This window comes from Lissotriton vulgaris, chromosome 1_1 (assembly GCF_964263255.1).
Source record: "Lissotriton vulgaris chromosome 1_1, aLisVul1.2, whole genome shotgun sequence".
Taxonomy (NCBI): domain Eukaryota; kingdom Metazoa; phylum Chordata; class Amphibia; order Caudata; family Salamandridae; genus Lissotriton; species Lissotriton vulgaris.
In genome coordinates this window covers 1,037,763,988-1,037,782,741 of record NC_141685.1, presented here as the reverse complement: position 1 = coordinate 1,037,782,741, position 18,754 = coordinate 1,037,763,988, and the positions used below count along the sequence as shown (strand labels likewise).

Here is an 18,754-nt window from a genome sequence, read left to right as displayed (position 1 = left end):
ACTGGTCACAGTTGCAGTCCTGGGAAGATGCGGGTCTGCAGGTCTTAGGAGATCTATATGAGGACGGAGTACTTCTACCGTATCAAGCAATGCAAGAAAGGTTTGATCTTCCGAGGGGAGGCTACCTCCTGCATGTAGCGGTGATCAGAGCCATGCAGGCACATTGGGGAGGGGGCCTCTCGGAACCCACGACGACAATGGCGTGCCAGTACGCTATGATGGTGGCAGGAACGTATAAGGCGGTAACATGACTCTACTCCAGGATGCTAAGGGAAAAGTTGCCGCCTCTAGCCGTGCTGAAGGCCAAATGGGAAACTGACTTGAACCAAGAGATCCCAGACGTAGCAAGGGCACAGATAATGCAGAGGGCAAGGAAAAGCACGAGAAATGCACGCTTCCAACAGATACACTTTAATATCCTACACCGGGCTTACCTGACACCTGGAAAGATTAAAAAATATTTTGGAGGGTCGGGCTAAATCATTCGATCGACTAATCGCCGAATTCGATCTCCCCCCCGGTCAATTCCTCCGATATCGCCAGCTCCTCAAAACTTATATAAATAGTGTGTCTATACACATGTGAACCCAAAACCAACGACTAAGAAATAGTCTTTGGTTTTTGGTCCGACTGTCCTGCAGTGCAGGACCGTCGGAAGCACCGGAGGGACGCGGCATTGCGGGCTTGAGTCTTACCAAAGCACCGAAGGACACGTGATCAGTAGACACGGGGTCCTACACATGGTTGCCGGTACGTCCGGATGTGGCAACCATAAGGTCCTAGATACACATTTGAGTGTGATGCCTAAAAACCTCAGACTGCCCTGATGAATTTGCTGAATGGATAGCAATGAAACATGTCAGCATTTTGAACTTGTATGGTATATGAAAATCCATTTTTAATTTGGAAGGCTTGCAGCACCAGAATAAAGACAGAAAGCTAGCAACCCTTACCATTAATTATTTTTAACATTTTGGTTGCACTTTAAACACTATTTCTTAGTCTTTGGTTTTGGGTTCACATGTGTATAGACACACTATTTATATAAGTGTATTGTGGCATTGGTTACTGTCTTTATATACCACTATTTGTGTGTTTTTTTTACCTTTTCTCACACTCCACACAGAGAGAGTAACCGATGATGAGAAGTGGGTACACTGGACATTGCTAACTAGGAACCCCCTCTGGAGTTACGTCCGTGAGGTGCTCTCTCTGTGCTCACACATTTTTCTGAAACATTGGGACCTGTCTTTGTTTTTTGCTTTAAATCTACATCTCTGACCCAGGGGTTTAGTGTTAGGTAACACACTTGGAGGATCTGGACGATGCATCAGACTGTCCCGAGTGGTCAATGAATCTTTGATGTAGTTTCAGTAGGTAAGGCGTAATTTGTTTACAGTTGTTTGAGTGGGGGGCGGCCTTACCTCTTTCCCCCTGCACTCCTATTGATGATAGTATATTTAAACGCTAACAGGAAGATGAAAATAGGGTCCGGACCAACACTACGAAAGCTAATGATTGATTTGATGGGGATTGTAGAAAGTTAAAGTCCCAGATCAGGAAAAGCGTAAAAACCCTTTAGACAAAATTTGACCATGAGATCTATGTCAGCCTCCAGAACACCAAGAGAGAATATAAAAAAACACTGGTCAGAGATCTGAAAGGGGTATATAAGGAGAGCTGCTGGGAACATTTGTTAGGAGCCATGAAAACAAAAAATTTAAAAAATGTTTTAGAAGCTTGTGCAGCTGGGTACAGGCAAGGATATGGGGCAATGAAATGTGTGGTGGAAAAAGAAGCAAGGGTCGAATATTTAAAAGAAATATATGGAGTTGAGTCGATAAAGATCAAGTTGGTGAGATCAAGAGAATGGAATGGGGTGGATGAGGAGGTTGGAACCCAGTTCTCTCTGGCAAATATTAAAAACACCACCTTGATACTCGTTTTGAATAGAGTGACAGGGCCAGATAACCTCCCTGCCATTATAGTTAAAACCAGGGTTGACTGGTGGGCAAAATGTTACCACCAGACGTTCCAAGGACTTTTAGCCATGGACCAGTTTCTAGACAATTGGAAAGGGGCTATCATTAGACCGATGCACAAGAGGGGGATACAAAGAACCCCAAAAATGACAGGCTGATTAACCTACTGGATGTGAGTGAAAAACTGTTTTAAAAAATGATCCTAGGTAGTCTTAAGGAATGGGCTGAATTATACCAGATTGCACCTACGGAACAAGGGGGCTTTAAGAAAGGCCACTCTATGACAGATAACTGCTTCTGCTTATGGTCCCTTGCGGAAAAGTCTATAGATCAGAGGGAAAGCTTATTTTGCGGCTTCGTAGACTTTTGTGCAGCCTTTGATTTGGTGGGCCGGAATTGTTTATGGGAGACACTGACGAAGCAAGATATCCCCAAGAACCTTCTGGCAATTATAACGGGGCTGCACTCACATAACTGGGCTCAGGTAATTACAGACACTGATGGGACTTTGACCCAGAAAGTCCCAATCAACAATGGGCTGAGACAGGGATGTGTCTTGCCCCCTTACTCATCTCCTTGTTTATAGCGGACTTACAGTCAGCTTTAGCAGTTGCAAAGGGCGGTTGATCGAAAGTGGATGGGAAACATATAGCATGTCTCCTGAATGTGGATATTCTTGTTTTTAAGGATCTGACAGAGATACGCTGTTGTTTTTGCAGTAGGCTGACAAAGGAAGCGGGATGCATTCATGAAATATTGCAACAAAAAAGCTAGTGGTAAACTTGGAGATGACTAAGGTAATGGGTTTTGGCAAAAAAATCTGCACATTTTGGGCGATAATTCGGATCCACAAAATTAGAATCTGTTGATAAATATAAGTACTTAGGGGTGGTATGGTTTACGATGAGGTTATTAAGGACCGATCATATTGAATCACTTAAAGCAAGAGCCCTGGTATCAGTAAGTAGTCTGAAAAAATGTAATAGAGATTATGAGGATATGTCCCTAAATCCAGTTTTAACAGCCTATGTTGGTATGACCCGCCCTCAAATTCAATATGGAGCTGAGTTGATAAATTTAATTGGCAAAAGTAATTGGGAATCTGAGGAGGGGAAATGTCTGAAAAGTCTATTGTCCCTGCCGAGGTGCACAATGATCCAGGCAGTAAAAATGGAATTAGGTACTATGTCATGGAGTTATCTGGCACGTGGGAAGGCAGTTAGATTCTGGCTATGTTTGAATGCAGGAGATGGGCAAAAAGTATCTTTATGGTGTAACAATGAGATTACGCATAGTGAACTGAAGTGGACCAAATGTGCCAGGAAAAACCTGGAGGACATATGTAGGATAATCTGTGTTATAGCAGTGACAAGGTAAAAATAGTGATGAGGAATGTATCTGGTGAATGTACCTGTGATTTGAGTGTAAAATGTGGTAATCCACATATTCTCTTGGATTGTTTTAAAGTTCAGACTCTTCGGAAAACTATTTTAAGGCCGCTTTAAAAAAAAAAAACGTAACTATGCGCAAGCAGGGTCTCTTTTAACAAATACGCTTTATTTGGATGTTTCTTGTGCCCTAGGGAGATTAAAGGGTTGCGTTAAAAGGCATTTACTGGGGGGCGTGGCCAAGATGGCGGTGTGAGCAGACGTGCTTTGTCAAGCTCCCGCCGCCGGCCGCCGTTTACTGGCATATTTACAGCATCCATCCCGGCCCGAGCGCTTTCCCGGCAGGCCCGGCACCGGCACTACTGCGGAGAGGTGCGGGGGAGCGGCATTGCCGGTTCCCGGCGCGTGATTCCCGCCGACCCTGCCCCGACTCGTGGCGGCCACGGCGGCCTGAGGAGAGCAGTGCGGCGAAAGTGAGGCCGTGGTGGGCGGAGCCCGGACGCCGCCTCGAGTGCACCTAGACCAGGCAGCGGCAGCGGCGGCGAGCCCGACCCGCGCTGCGGAGCGCGAGGCCCCCCCGTGGTCCCAGGTCGGGGGCTTCTGCGGGCTTGCCGCACCACCTCGTCGCCTTGGCTGATCGGCTCTGAGAGCCGCGGACTGCACCGACACCTGCTGGGGGACGTGTGGAGGAGCCCGGCGGGTGCCCCGAGAGCGGAGGTGAGGAGCGGGGGTGGACGGGCGGCCCCCCAGCGCCCGGCGAGCCTACCTCTGTGGAGCAGCAACCACCGGGGGAAGGAGGTGTTCGCGCGGACCCCCTTGCGAGTTGGGGTTGGCGGCCCCCGCTGCGAGCGCCAGAGGCGCGGTGGGACTGCCGGCGGGCGCTGCACTGAGACACAACGCGCCCTGACTGGGCCTAGCCTCGTGTCCTTCCCTCATCGCTGGCGCCCGCCTGCGGCGCTGCCCCTGCCGCACTGAGCTCCCTATGTGCTGCTGCAACATCGGGGCTGCGCACCCGGAGGGGGCCCATCAACTTGAGCGAAGATTGTGACCAGAGGGACACGTGGAGACGCTCCCGCGTGCTGTGGGCCTGGCGAGGCCTCCTGCTCTGACAGACTCATTGGAAAGCGCACCCAGCGCCGACGGCTGCAGCGCCGACAGGCCCGACCCGCGCTGCGATGCGCGAGGCCCCCTGAGATCCCTGGACGGGGCTTCTGCGGGCCTGCCGCACCTCCTCGCCCCCTTGGCAGCACAGCCCTGAAGGCCGCGGGCGCCATTTTGGACCGCAACGAGCCCTGCCCGGGACTAGCCTTGCGCCCCCCACCATTCCTGGCTCCAGCAGCTCTCCCCCACCGCGCTGCGCCCGCCTAGTGCAGCCGCGACCTCGGGGAGCACCGATCATCCCAGCCCGGAGGGTCTTCCCCGGGACCCAGGGGCCCACCCGCGGCCAGCGGAGGAGGTGGTCAACGGCCGCGGCTGGGGGCCCCGGGAGGACATGTCTGGCGGAAGGACCAAGAAGGACCGCACCATTAAGGACCTCTTCACCCCCACCACCATGGGGAAGCGGAATGGACAAGTGGGGCCCAATTCCCGAGGTGACGCGGAGAAGAAGGTGGAGGTCGTGTCGCCTTCCAGCGGGACGGGACCCCGAGGGCCCGGTCACGCGGTCCTTCCTGGAATCCCTGTTCTCCAGTTTGCGGGAAGACATCCATGCCCTAAAGAAGGAGCTTCAGGACGAGATCAAGGAGGTCCGCCGCGATACCGACGCCATAGGGGAGAGGGTGGCGGACCTGGAGGCGAAAAGTGACACGCGGGACACCGAAATCGAGGCCCTAAGGCAGGAACTGGCCCGCATACATGACCAACAGGTAGATCTCCAAACGCATGCCGAGGATCTGGAAAACCGCTCCAGGCGGCATAACATCAGGATCAGAGGAGTGCAACTAACCCCGGACACGGAGGACCTCTTTCAGTTCACGCGGAGCCTCTTCAACCACATCCTGGGCCGACAGGCGGATGCCCCCTTGCGACTAGACAGAGCCCACCGGACGGGTCCGCCGAGAGCCGGCGCTGCTCACCCGGCGGACATCCTGGTGTGTGTGCAGGACTACAGAACAAAGGAGGAGATCCTGAGCAAGGCCCGCCAATTGGACAAGATTACCTTTGGCGACCACACACCGACGTTATACCAGGATCTGGCCGCACTCACACTGGAGAAGCGGCGCACCTTTCGGCCAGTGACAGCGGAACTGAGAAAACGCAACATCTCCTATAGCTGGGGGCACCCTTTCCGCTTGGTGTTTCGGCTAGGTAATGTGCTTCATCAGCCGCGTTCCCTCAGGGACGCTTGCCGTGTACTGGGACTTGACGAGCCACCGGTCGACGACGGCCCGCTGGGCGACGGGGCCCCCAACGAGGCGACCCCGGGACGCTGGCAACAGCAACGCCGCAGACGCAGGCCGAGGCGCCCCGCAGCAGCGGAGATAGAGGAAGGGCAGCGGGCGGCGGTGGAAACCGTGGCGCAGGGCCTGGCGCCAGCGCACAGTGACTGACCGCTGAGAGGGGACCGCACTAGCTCCACAGGTCTCGGCCGGGTTGGATCAGTCCGGTCCGGCGGCGGGGGCGAAGGCAGAGTGCTTGTTGGCCTTCCCAGATGGAGACTCTGACTCAGCGCTTTCAGCGGAGAGCTAGGGGAGGACCGACCTGCTCGCACTGCTGCCACTGCTTCCATTCTACGGACGTACTCTACCACGGGTCCAGTGGCCTTGAGACTGGACCTGGGACAATATTGGACCTCATTTCTTTACCAGTTGGGGGCGAGAGTTGGGGGGTGATGCAGGGAAGAGGGGAGGGGCGGGGGGGAGTTGCTCCGAGGGAGAGGGGGACCCGGGTGAAAGGGGTCGCTCCAGTTGAGCTGAGGATGGGGGGGGCAGTTGGGGTTGACCAGTCGCTCCGGTTGAGCGGGGACTTGGGGGGGCAGTTTGGGTTGGGGGGGTCTTGGGGAGAGAGGGGGGAGGGGCGGGGGGGTTCTCCTTGTCCAGAGGGTTCGGTCGCCAAGAGGTGCTCTGACGCGGCCCCTATCGCAGTGTCTTTCGCGACCCGCGGGCCCACAGTCACGACCGCCGGGCAGGCTTGGCTTTACTCGTACGATCCCAGATATGCCACGACACCTCATAGTGCTTACGCTTAATGTGCGGGGTCTCAACAGCCCGAACAAACGCAGGGCGATATTATCCTATCTCGAGCGCTCCAAGGCGGATATCTGCCTTCTCCAGGAAACACACCTTGTGCGCAGCGACCAGCATAGACTCAAATCCCGCGCGTTCCCGTGGCAGTTCTTTTCCTCTTCCCCGAAGAAGTCTGCAGGGGTGGCGATCCTAGTGGCTAAGTCCTTTGAGGGGAAAGTCCTCCAAAAAGAGGCCGAAGTTAGAGGGCGGCTCCTACTCTATAGCTTCCAAATCGCGGGCCACACCTTGCTTGTGGGCTCTGTTTATGGCCCGAACGAGGGTCAGGAAAAGTTCCTGCATACAGCTCTAGAGACCGTTACAGCCAACACACACTCACTTGCTGCTGGGGGGGGACCTCAACATAGTCTTTCATAACACGGCGGATCGCTCGGGTCAGAGATCCGGTCAAGTAGGGGCGCTCACGGCGGCGGGTCACGCGCACCTGACAGACCTGGGCCTCATCGACCTATGGCGGCACACGCACCCCCAAACTACCGCATACACGTATTATTCGGCTGCGCATAAGACGTACGCGAGGCTAGACTATTTTTTGGGCTCCTCGCAGCTGGCGCTACAAGTGGAGAGCGTGGAGATACTGCCAGCCTCGCTCTCGGACCACTCCCCGGTGGCAGCGACGCTTCGGGTGGGAGCAATGCCAGCTCCACAACGGCACTGGAGGCTGCGGGACGGTCTCTTACAGCTGCCTGACGCCCAGGCCCGACTCACGACGGCGATTAACCGTTTTCTGGAGCACAACGCCAATGATGACACCACCAAAGCGACCCAGTGGGCGGCCCTCAAAGCGGTCCTGCGCGGGGAAATCATCTCCATCGCCACGGCCAACAACAAGGAGAGGGAGCTGAAACGTGCCGAGCTCTCCCAGCGCGTGGCGGAATTGGAACAGATGCACCAACGCACAGGGGCAGCCAGAGCATGGCGTCAACTATGCGCCGAGCGGAAAATGCTGGCGGCCCTGGACCAAGATGTGGCGGAATACGCCGCGATGCGCCTCAAACACGTCTACTATACCGGTGGCGACCGCTGCGGGAGACTGCTGGCGAGTAGACTTCGGGCGCAAACCCAGAGGCAACAGGTGCGCTCTCTCCGGTTACCCAATGGCGACCTGGTCACAGAAAACGCAGCGATTGCGACGGCTTTTGGCAATTTCTATGCGGCGCTCTACGACGCGGATCACCTAGACCCTGACGCCGGCCCAGCCTATGTGCAGAGCGCGGAACTCCCCACCCTTACCCAAGCCCAAGCGGACTTTCTGGAGCGGCCCATAGGCCTGGAAGAGGTCATCTCGGCCATTGCCCGCCTCAAGGTCGGGAAATCCCCGGGACCCGACGGCTATACTCCGGCATTTTACAAGACCTTTTGCCAGCAGCTTGCCCCCCTCTTGCGCGACCTGTTTAACACGTTTGATACGCCCGGCGCCATACATCCGGACCTGCTGGAGGCGTCTATTTCTGTTATTCCCAAACCCGGTCGTGATCCGGCAGTCTGCGGCTCCTACAGACCCATATCGCTACTGAACGTAGACCTGAAGCTCTACACTGGCATACTAGCGAGCCGCATCGCCCCATATATGCAACAGCTGATAGACCCCGACCAAGCGGGCTTTATCCCCCAACGGCAGACCAGCGACAACACTAAGCGGGTGCTGCACCTCATTGAGGCCGGATCGCGCACTAAACCCGGCTGCATGCTGCTCACCATTGATGCGGAGAAGGCCTTCGACAGAGTACACTGGCCATACCTCGACCAGGCCCTCCGTCACTTCGGCTTTGGAGAGAAACTCCGCCACCGCATCTTCAACTGCTACCGCCGGCCCAACGCCGCGGTACGAGTGAACGGTCATACCTCCCCGAGGTTCGACATTGGCAGAGGCACGCGCCAAGGTTGCCCGCTGTCGCCGCTCCTATTCGCATTGTACATGGAGCCGATGGCCCAGAGGGTGCGGCAACATGCTCTCATTTCAGGTATTAAATTTGGGGCCGACACGCATAAGATCAGCCTGTACGCCGACGACGTCTTGCTGTCCCTCACTGACCCGATGCGATCCCTGCGTGCTCTCTTTGTGGAGCTACACACCTTCGCCCTGGCCTCGGGCTTCAAGATCAACGAAGCCAAATCTGAGGCTTTGAATATCTCGCTGAGCCCGGATGTGGTGGCCGAGATTAAATCGGAATTCCAAATCCAATGGTCGGACGCAACCGTCCCGTACCTGGGCGTTCGCCTGGCTCCTACTGTCCGAGACACTGCGCGGGCTAATTACGAGGCCCTCACCCGCAAACTCCGGGAGCAGCTCCGGCGCTGGAAACCACTTACGCTGTCGTGGTTGGGAAGAATTGCCGCAGTCAAAATGACACTGCTGCCGCAGATTCTGTACCTGTTCCAGACGCTCCCCCTGAACCCCCCGGCGGGTTGGCTCCAACAAACTCAATCGGAATTGTCACGGTTCATCTGGAACGGCCGGCGACCCAGGTTCAAGCATACTCTCGCCACCCTACCCCCCGCGAACGGAGGGGTCGGCGTGCCAGACCTTACACTGTACTTCCAGGCGGCACAGCTGCGCACCTTTGTGGAATGGTTCCAGCTGGAGTCCGGTAAGCACTGGCTCTTCCTGGACCAGGCAGTGGCCGGCCGTACCCTCCAAGGCGTGCCCTTCCTTCCGCGTCGACACCGTCCCCCTAACCTGTACGCCTCTGAAATCACCAGCACCGCCCTGCGAGTGTGGGATAGAGTAGCCGTGGCCAAGGGGCTGACCACCTTCCCCTCACCCATGACTCCCATCTTTGAGAATCCAGACTTCACACCGGGCTTGGACACCGGCACGTTCACGACGTGGCGGACGACACCCTGTCGCGCGGCAGGACACATGTTCGATATCAAGGGCATTCTGCCGTTCCAGCAGGTCAAGGCGGATTACGGCGTGGCCGAATCAGAACGCTTGCAGTACCTGCAGGTGCGCCACTGGGTGCTCCATCCCTCGATCCAGCCCGGGGCCCAACGGCACCTCACGCCTTACGAACGATGGCTGCTGACACGCACCTCGGATAAGAAGTTGATATCGGACCTCTATCAGCAGCTGCTACTCACGCAGGCACACACATACAATGCGGGCCAAGTCCGGTGGGAGAGGGATTTGGGGAGGCAGCTCACTAGGAAGGAATGGGAGGGGGTGTACCATAGAGCCAGACACTCGGCGCATCACACTGGCCTTACCGAGACATTGACTAAGGTAGCAACATACTGGTACCACACCCCTGAGAGACTACACCGCTGGGATGCCCGAATCAGTGACAGATGCTGGAGGGGATGTGGGGAACTAGGGACACTGGAACACCTGCTGTGGAGCTGTAAGGCGCTGCGCCCCTATTGGGACCCTATCCTGGATCTTATAGATGCACATCTAGACACACAACTGCCGCGCTTCCCAGCGTACATTCTACTAGGCCTCCCAAACGCACTCATGTATCCTCTGAAATCCTGGCGCGGGCGCCTGATCGCGCTTGCGCTTGGGGCTGCGGTCCAAAACATTGTGGCACACTGGAGGGCGACCCAGGCTCCGCTACAACTGGGGTGGCTTCACCGACTGTGGGCAATCCTGGGAATGGAGAAACTATCGCTGGCAGCATCAGGGAGGGGGGCGGACTTTGCGGAACTCTGGCGGCCATTCCTCGCCTTGCTTACCGGGGAGTTTCGGGAGGTGAGCTGCCCACGCTACCTGCGTCTGCTACGCTTGGCGGAGACACCTCTCCCGGACCCCAAAACACATACCCGTAAGCGCACAGGCCCCACGCGCGTGGCGTCCACTGACTGTTGAGGGTGGTTCACGACCTATAGCTGGATTCCGGACATGGACAAGGAGAAGGGAGGGCCGGGGTGGGGTGGGTGGCGGGGTTGTTTACAGTTCTTTGTTTCTCGTGTTTTCTTACAATGCACTAGCACTGACCAGCTTGCACCGTTGTAGCACCTCTTAAGACGCGGCCGGCCCATTGGGTTGTAGGCGGCTTGCTGTGTTAATAAGATGGTGTACCCGCTGGCCCTATGTGGGGTTTCCGCGAGGTCGCTGATCTCGGCCTCCCTAGAGTGGTGGCGGCCCTTACAGAAGTCGCTGAGGTGCATTTTTTGCCTATGCTCAATAAAATATTTAATACAAAAAAAAGGCATTTACTGGATTATTAGAAGGTGTGCCATTTTTAAGCCGGTTCTAACTTCTTTATGTGGAAATGCCAGTGTTTGCTATGTAAGTGTGGGATTATATTTTATTCACAGATACTTATATGATGATTATATTTTTATGAATTCTATGAATAGATTTTATTGGTTTATATACGTTTTAATGATGTTTAATTGTATATACACATTTTTATGACGACTAATTTTGTGAAGTTTTATACATTCTTTTTAACTGACTGACTAACTGACTTAAGGTTTGTTAGAGATGGCGTGCGACTGGGGGGACAGGGACTATGCATAGAGTGGAAATAGGTACTACGTCATGGAATTATCTGGCACGTGCGGAGGCAGTTAGATTCTGGCTATGTTTGAATGCAGGAGATGGGCAAAAGGTATCTTTATGGTGTAACAATGAGATTACGCATAGTGAACTGAAGTGGACCAAGTGTGCCAGGAAAAACCTGGAGGACATATGTAGGATAATCCGTGTTATAGCAGTGACAAGGTAAAAATAGTGATGATGAATGTATCTGGTGTAAAATGTGATAATCCACATATCCTTTTGGATTGTTTTAAAGTTCAGACCCTTCGGAAAACTATTTTAAGGCCGCTTTAAAAAAAAAAAGGGGGCACCCATAACTATGCGCAAGCAGGGTCTCTTTTAACGGATATGCTTTATCTGGATGTTTCTTGTGCCCAAGGGAGATTTATGGTTGCGTTAAAAGGTATTTACTGGATTATTAGAAGGTGTGCCATTTTTAAGCCGGTTTTAACTTCTTTATGTGGAAATGTCAGTGTTTGCTATGTAAGTGTGGGATGAGATTTTATTCACAGATACTTTTATGATGATTATATTGTTATGAATTCTATGAGTAGATATTAATGGCTTATGTACGTTTTTATGATGTTTAATTGTATATACACATTTTTATGACGACTAATTCTTTTTGACTGACTGACTAACTGAGTTAAGGTTTGTTACAGATGGCGTGCGATTGGGGGGACAGGGACTATGCATAGAGTGGTTCGACTCTGGTCACCGGAGGCAAAGAATGTGGGGGTCTGTGATGGACATCTGTCCCTTACAGTCCAAACCGGGTGTAAATCTTGACTTTTTTTAGGGAAGGGACATGCTGCTACACTTTTTACATTTTGTATTACTAAAAGATCTCCTCAGAAAGGGTATAGCTCCTGTTCCATGTCAAAGGCAAGGAAAAAGGGCACTGAAGTCGTTGCACCGAAGCAAGCGCTCGCTACATGGGTTCAATGATGTCACCAGATGCCACTTCCGGAATCGGTACAAATCCTGCGCCCACTACGGGCAACCTAAGAGCTTTCAAGTTTCCAAATCCAGTCGGACGCCTGGGATAGTTCTACAGGTGAGGAATCTTCAGGTAAAATTATCAATCAGAAAATACAATTCTTTGTCCAAATTATATATGTTGTTAACATATCCCACTAAGGAATATCACTGTTTAATCACGCTCTGAGATTTAGTGGCAGTAGCATTTACTATCAGTTCTTGGTCGGAGTACACCAGCTTCCTATAGCTTGGCCTGTGACAACATCAAATCTCCACTTTCCAGATGAGCCAGAAGAAAAGAGCCAGACCAACGCAACTCAGCTATACTTTCACACTTTGATACAATACTTTCTACTAGCTCATTCCAACACTCAAATTTGCCAATCCATCATGTGTACCATCTGACCCATTCAGACTTTTAAACTTACTTGCTCTCATGCCCAGAGTTCTTCTTTTTCTAACTTCTCGGTTCAATTACTCCCTCACATTGTGACCTATGTAGCATGGTTCAAATCTGCAAAGTTTCTACCTCCTTTACAGAAACCCACAGCAGACTCTTCCTCTCCCACCAGTTATAGTCCAGTGTTTCAATTTTCTTTAGTCTCCAAAATACTGAAACGATTGGTCGCATTCATCTCATACTTTACATAGCCTCTGAATAGCTACTAAACTCCTACAGTCAGGTTTCCAAGCAATTCACTCAAAGCAAACATCACTTTCACACCTATCCACGTTCACCAGCACTGCTCATCATAATTGATTTTGTTCCATCCTCATTCTTTTAAACCCATTCACTGTATTTGACACAGTAGAACCTTCTGCTCTACTATCCTTTCTTAACTTATTTTGTTCCAGTTGGTTTCATCACAGTTCTTTCCTTTGCCCTCTCTTATCTCACTCTACACTACCTCCCTCATTTGGGTTTCTGTAACATCTTTATGCGGAATAAACTGAAATCTTTTTTCTCATGTCCTACTGATTTCACTACACCTTCAGCCATGTGTATCTCACTGCCGCCTGGCACAGGACAGCTTATCGGTGATAAACTGTGTCCTTTACTTTGCCTACTCATAAACACGTTTCTAAGTGACTCAGTCTGTTTAAGTCTCCACTGACACCCTAAAGTTTTCAACCTCTGCCAGAAACCCTGGGATTATTCTGAACCCATTCATAAAAATGAATCCTTCATAATTAATGTAGCCATTGAAGCACAATATCAAATACTGTCTAGTAGTCAGGAGACTGGTCCTTAATAACTGCGGGGTTTTGCCCAATATTCCTTCCCCGTGTTTGACTTTGACAAGATTCGAAACTTTGCAACAAGAGCTGTGTACTATCTTCCCAGGCATACTCCCTCATCATCACATCATATTTTGACACTTGTATGAAACAAATGAATTTTGTGGCCCCCAACTGCCTCTGTGATCTCATATCCCACCAAATGCTGAGGCTTGCAAACCATAACCATGTCACACTCAAGCACCCAGTGGCACCTCCGGGTTCTGCTCCTTCTACCTCTGGGCCCTCTTCATTGGAACTCCCTGTCACTAATCATTCGATCTACTCTGCATTGCAGGGTTAAAAAAAACATGGAAATGTCACCTATTGCAAATAAAAAGAATCAAGTGATTAATTCCTCACTCACCATAGTGCCGTAAACAGGTAATTTGTGAGTTTGTATGTCCCATTAGTATTAGAAATGCTTTTTAACATCCTTATCTGTCTTCTCCAACGAAATCCCTACAACTGATGCACTTAATCCATACAGCAACATCCATTCTTCCAGACTAAAACGTTTTAATAAAAATGTTATTGATGCTACATAAAGACAAATACATATCTGCCAAAACAAGAAAGGGTTCACAGAAGAAATCGTAAATAAGGTTTCTATGTCTTATTCCCTGATGGTGCCAAACAGTCTTTCATCTTATCAAAGTTAGGCACCAAGGTATTCTACCACCCTTTTGACTAAGCCTATATGAAGAGAACCATAAAAAGGTTTTTAGGAACCCTCCCACACCCTATTGGTGCACCCTAGTTTATTGTTAATATGTTTCAGCCCTTCACAACAACCTATCAAAGATCCTGGGCTTTCATCAGGACTACTCTCTCTCAATGTCACATATATATTAACAAGATAGTCCTACTGTCATAATCATCACACCCTTGTGTACTAAATTTTGTATCAAACATTGGACACACACTTCATGCAAGAATCTCTCGCCAGGCCTGCTTGCCTGTCTCCCAGTCAGAAGTGCATATATGAATTCTCTAACTGGTGTACACTAACACAATACGGGCGGTGGGACACGTCCCTGCTGTCACACTCACACTAAGGGTACCATGCTGCCTTTTTGTCTATATTCCTCAACCGCTCCATGCGTACCGGGAAGTAACGCAGCCATTGTAAAGCGCTGAAACGTGTCAACAAGAAACCGGGGTGCAGGGATAGTAACCTCCCTATTGTATACATCCTAAGAGTAGGTTTTCACCTTACCAAAGGCACCGAATAATAAAAGGAAAGCAAGTTGCCCTTAAGGTATTTCCATTTTTTCAAAACCCCTTCAGAAGGATTATCCACAGGGCTTAGTGGAATATGGTTGAGCTCACCCTAGTTTATAGGGACCAGGGTGAGACCGATGATGAAGTATGACACCAATTGGGTGTGTGAGCGTCCCTAAAATACATTTTTGTGGTTCTCTCCCTCTGGATGAAGAATTTTTAACTAAGCCTAGGCTCAGTCAATAGGGTGATGTTTAATGAGGAGGCAGTATCCTGTGTTTCCATCCCCCCCAAAAATATAGAAAAAAAACCATATAGAAAACTTCTCTCCTCTCCCAGCACATAGTCATGGGTTTAGGATAAGGGTACATAAGAGAGTTAAAACCGAAATTAAAGATGCACATATTTTATTTTGAAACCTGCAGCAGAAATAGGGCAGGGGTTGGGAAAATGAAAGAAGATTGTAGAATTAAGGGAGAGACTTTCTAAAAATATTATGACACCTTTATATATGTTAGAACATATGCTATTCATCTAATTCATAATTTTAAATAAGACAAGAAACATGCTGGTCCGGCAGTACCTGAGATCTGTTGATCCTTCTGTGCACCGTTGATACTGGATCTGTGGTGATTTGTGTTATCTGTGCTGGTGAGTCCTCCTCGCTGCTGGTGCTTAACTTTTGCGATGTCCCGTCTTTGAACTTTCTGATTTGTTTCGACACGTGGCGCTCGTCCTCGTGGACAGGAGGTCCCTTCTGCTGGGCGAGGTGGTCTGTGGACGAGAGCCCATGGGCCCGCGCTGCTGAGAGGGCTGGGATTGAATCCCTTGTGGTGTTTGTTGATGGCAGCCGGAGCAGGGGATCGGGTCTGTCTGGATCGTCTGACCCCCGTGGAAGGCAGGGGCCGAGTTCCTCCTGGCTCTGTACAACGACGGATTAGTTTCAATAATTGCTGTCAACATCAAGAGGCGGCGACACTGTCAGTGCGGGCTGCTGCTTCTGGCGGGATATCCCGTCCAAGGGGATGACCAGCATTAATCCGCTTTACGAGGCTAGGGTTCACGAGAGGCCTTGTTGTGAACGATGACTTGCAGGGAAGCCCCACGATCCACACTACATTGTAGTAATAGGCAGCTGCTCGATCGTTAATAATAATAATTAATAATAATTATTAACATCAAAATCTAGGCTGATAGATCCTATAGAGAAACTAGATTACTTGTGACTGGGTTTAGACGGTGGGAAGTGTAAATGTACCCTGAAAAAACAGGCACTGCCCCTTGTGCACATTTAGTGCACTTCAAAGCAGTAAGAAGATAAATACACTTCTCAATACCAACAAACCTCAGACCTCCTTTATTGACTTTAAAAGGGCAGTTTCTCATTTTATTACAGACTTAGAAACAGAAAAACGTGATGTATGAAAAACAACGTATTTTATTTCTGTATCCACTTAGACTGTGCCAGCACACCACACCCTGAATCATTTATTTAGTGCATGAATAAAAGGTTATTATTTATGAATGTTAGGCCCCCAAAACTTTCTTTTGAGGCATAATTTTTAAGAAGGGCTGCTACATTCCAGTTCTTTATAAGGTGGTCTACCGGACCTTATCTTGTAGGTTCCGTTGTTAACTGCTGGCTCAAAAATGCCTACCTTGTGCGACCCGCCAGGCTAGGTCACTATCACAGAAAGTCCCATTATTGTCTCCCACCAACTTCCAGAGATTCACAGGTAAGTTCACCGTGTCTTGACCCTGCTTACAGGCAGGTCGCTCTCAAAGCCGTGCAGCTCCACCTGACTGCGCCCGTGTCTCTGACCAGCTGCTGCTGAGTTCGAGTCAGGTCTGTTTTCTGCCCGTGTCATTTCAAACTCTGGCACCTCCTCGACTCAACCTCCACAGACGTCGCAGTCCTGACAGACACCTGGCTGAACACTGCCTCAGGCCCCGATATTGCCATAGCCATCCCGGAAGGCTACAAGATCACCCGCAGATACTGCACCAACGGAGTAGGAGGAGGAGTCGCCATCGTCCACAAGAACACCCTCAGAGTCTCGACCAACTCCGACAACACACTCAGCACCGCCGAACACCTGCACTTCCAGATCCACACCGACCCCAACACCACCCTCAGAGGAACCCTAGTCTACAGACCCCCTGGACCCCGACCACAGTTCAGCGACTCCATCACAGACTTCATCAGCACGCACGCCCTCGCCTCCACGGACTACATCCTCCTAGGAGACCTGAACTTCCACCTCGAGAACAACAATGACGCCAAATCCAACACCCTGATCGACAACCTCGCCAACATCGGACTCAAACAGCTTGTGACATCCCCCACCCATGCCGCCCACCACACGCTCGAACCCATCTTCACCGCAAGCCCCCATGTCTCCTTCAACCACACCACAAACCCCACTGGACCGACCACCACTGCATCCACTTCACTTTCAGGAAGCCCACCACGCACCACCACACTCAACAGATGCCTCGACGCTGCTGGAGCAAAATAACCAAAGACCAGCTAACCGCCACCCTCACTCAGAACCCACCCACCGACTCCACCGATCCTGACACCGCCGCCTGCACCCTCAGACAATGGATCGACGACTGCGCCAACATCCTTGCCCCGCTCAAGTCACCCACCAACAGCCACACCAGCAAGAAAGCCTCCTGGTTTACCGAAGACCTCCAGGACTCCAAACGAACATGCCGAAAACTGGAGAAGAACTGGCTCTGCGAACGATCAACGGACAGCCACACAGCCCATAAGAACGCCACACGCAGACACCATCAACTCATCTGAGCTGCCAAGAGGGCCTCCCTCAAGGACCGCCTAGATAACAACGCACAAAACAGCAAAGAGCTCTTCAACATCGTGAAGGAAGTCTCCAACCCCAGCTCAAACACCAACACCAACGACATCCCGCCTTCGCAAGACCTGTGCGACTCACTGGCCACCTACTTCCACCGCAAGATCACCGACATCCACGACAGCTTCAGTGCCACAACCATCCCGATAACCACCGCCCCCACGACCACCAACCGCCTGCTCTCCTGGACCACCGTCAACGATGAGGACACCAGCAAGATCATGAACACCATCCACTCCGGATCCCCATTAGACCCATGCCCTCACCACGTCTTCGACAAAGCCAGCACAGCCATCTCACCCCATCTCTGGAGAATAATCAACATCTCCTTCGAGACAGAAACATTCCCGGAAAGCTGGAAGCACGCCGAGATCAACGCCTTACCCAAGAAACCCAAGGTGGACCCAAAGGACTTCAAGAACGTCCGACCCATCTCCCTGCTCCCATTCCCGGCGAAGGTGACAGAGAAAATAGTCAACAAGCAACTGACCCGCTACCTCAAGGAGAACAACAACTTGGACCCATCCCAGTCCGGTTTCCGCAGCAACCACAGCACCGAAACCGCCCTTATCGCCGCCACCGATGACATCAGGACCCTGCTCGACAACGGAGAAACATCGGCCCTCATCCTCCTGGACCCGTCAGCCGCCTTCGACATGGTCTGCCACCACACACTACGAACACGCCTACATGACGCCAGAATCCAAGAGAAGGCCCTAGATTGGACCACATCCTTCCTCTCCAGCAGAACTCTGAGCGTCTGCCTTCCCCCCTTCCGCTCCAAGGCCACCGAGATCATCTGCGGCGTACCCCAGGGCTCCTCCCTCAGCCTGACGCTGTTCAACATCTACATGGCACCCCTCGCCCACGTCGCCCGACAGCACGACCGCAACATCATCTCCTACGCTGACGACACCCAGCTGATCCTTTCCCTCATTAAAGACCCTCACACCGCCAAAACCAACCTCCACGAAGAAATGAGGACGTCGCCGAATGGATGAAGAACAGCTGACTAAAGCTGAACTCAGACAAGACGGAGGTCCTCATCCTCGGCCCCACCTCCTCAGCCTGGGACGACTCCTGATGGCCGACAACACTGGGAACAGCACCGACACCCACAGACCACCCACGCAACCTAGGGGTTATCCTCAACTCCACCCTCTCCATGACTAAACAGGACCAAGCAGTCTCCTCATCCTGCTTCAACACCCTCCGAATGCTCCGCAGGATCTTCAAGTGGATCCCCACCGAAACAGTCACCCAGGCCCTCGTCACCAGCAGGCTGGACTTC

General features: G+C 51.7%; 1 protein-coding gene across 1 annotated transcript in view; it reads right to left on the bottom strand.

Annotated features, from left to right (window-relative positions):
- LOC147748477 (uncharacterized) overlaps window positions 1-15,452 on the bottom strand; it is an 81,155-nt gene extending 65,703 nt beyond the window's left edge. The window contains exon 1 of the mRNA XM_086936444.1: window positions 15,168-15,452. The gene's annotated coding sequence lies outside the window, so the exon portion shown is untranslated. The remainder of the gene's footprint in view (window positions 1-15,167) is intronic.
- Window positions 15,453-18,754: the final 3,302 nt, after the last annotated feature.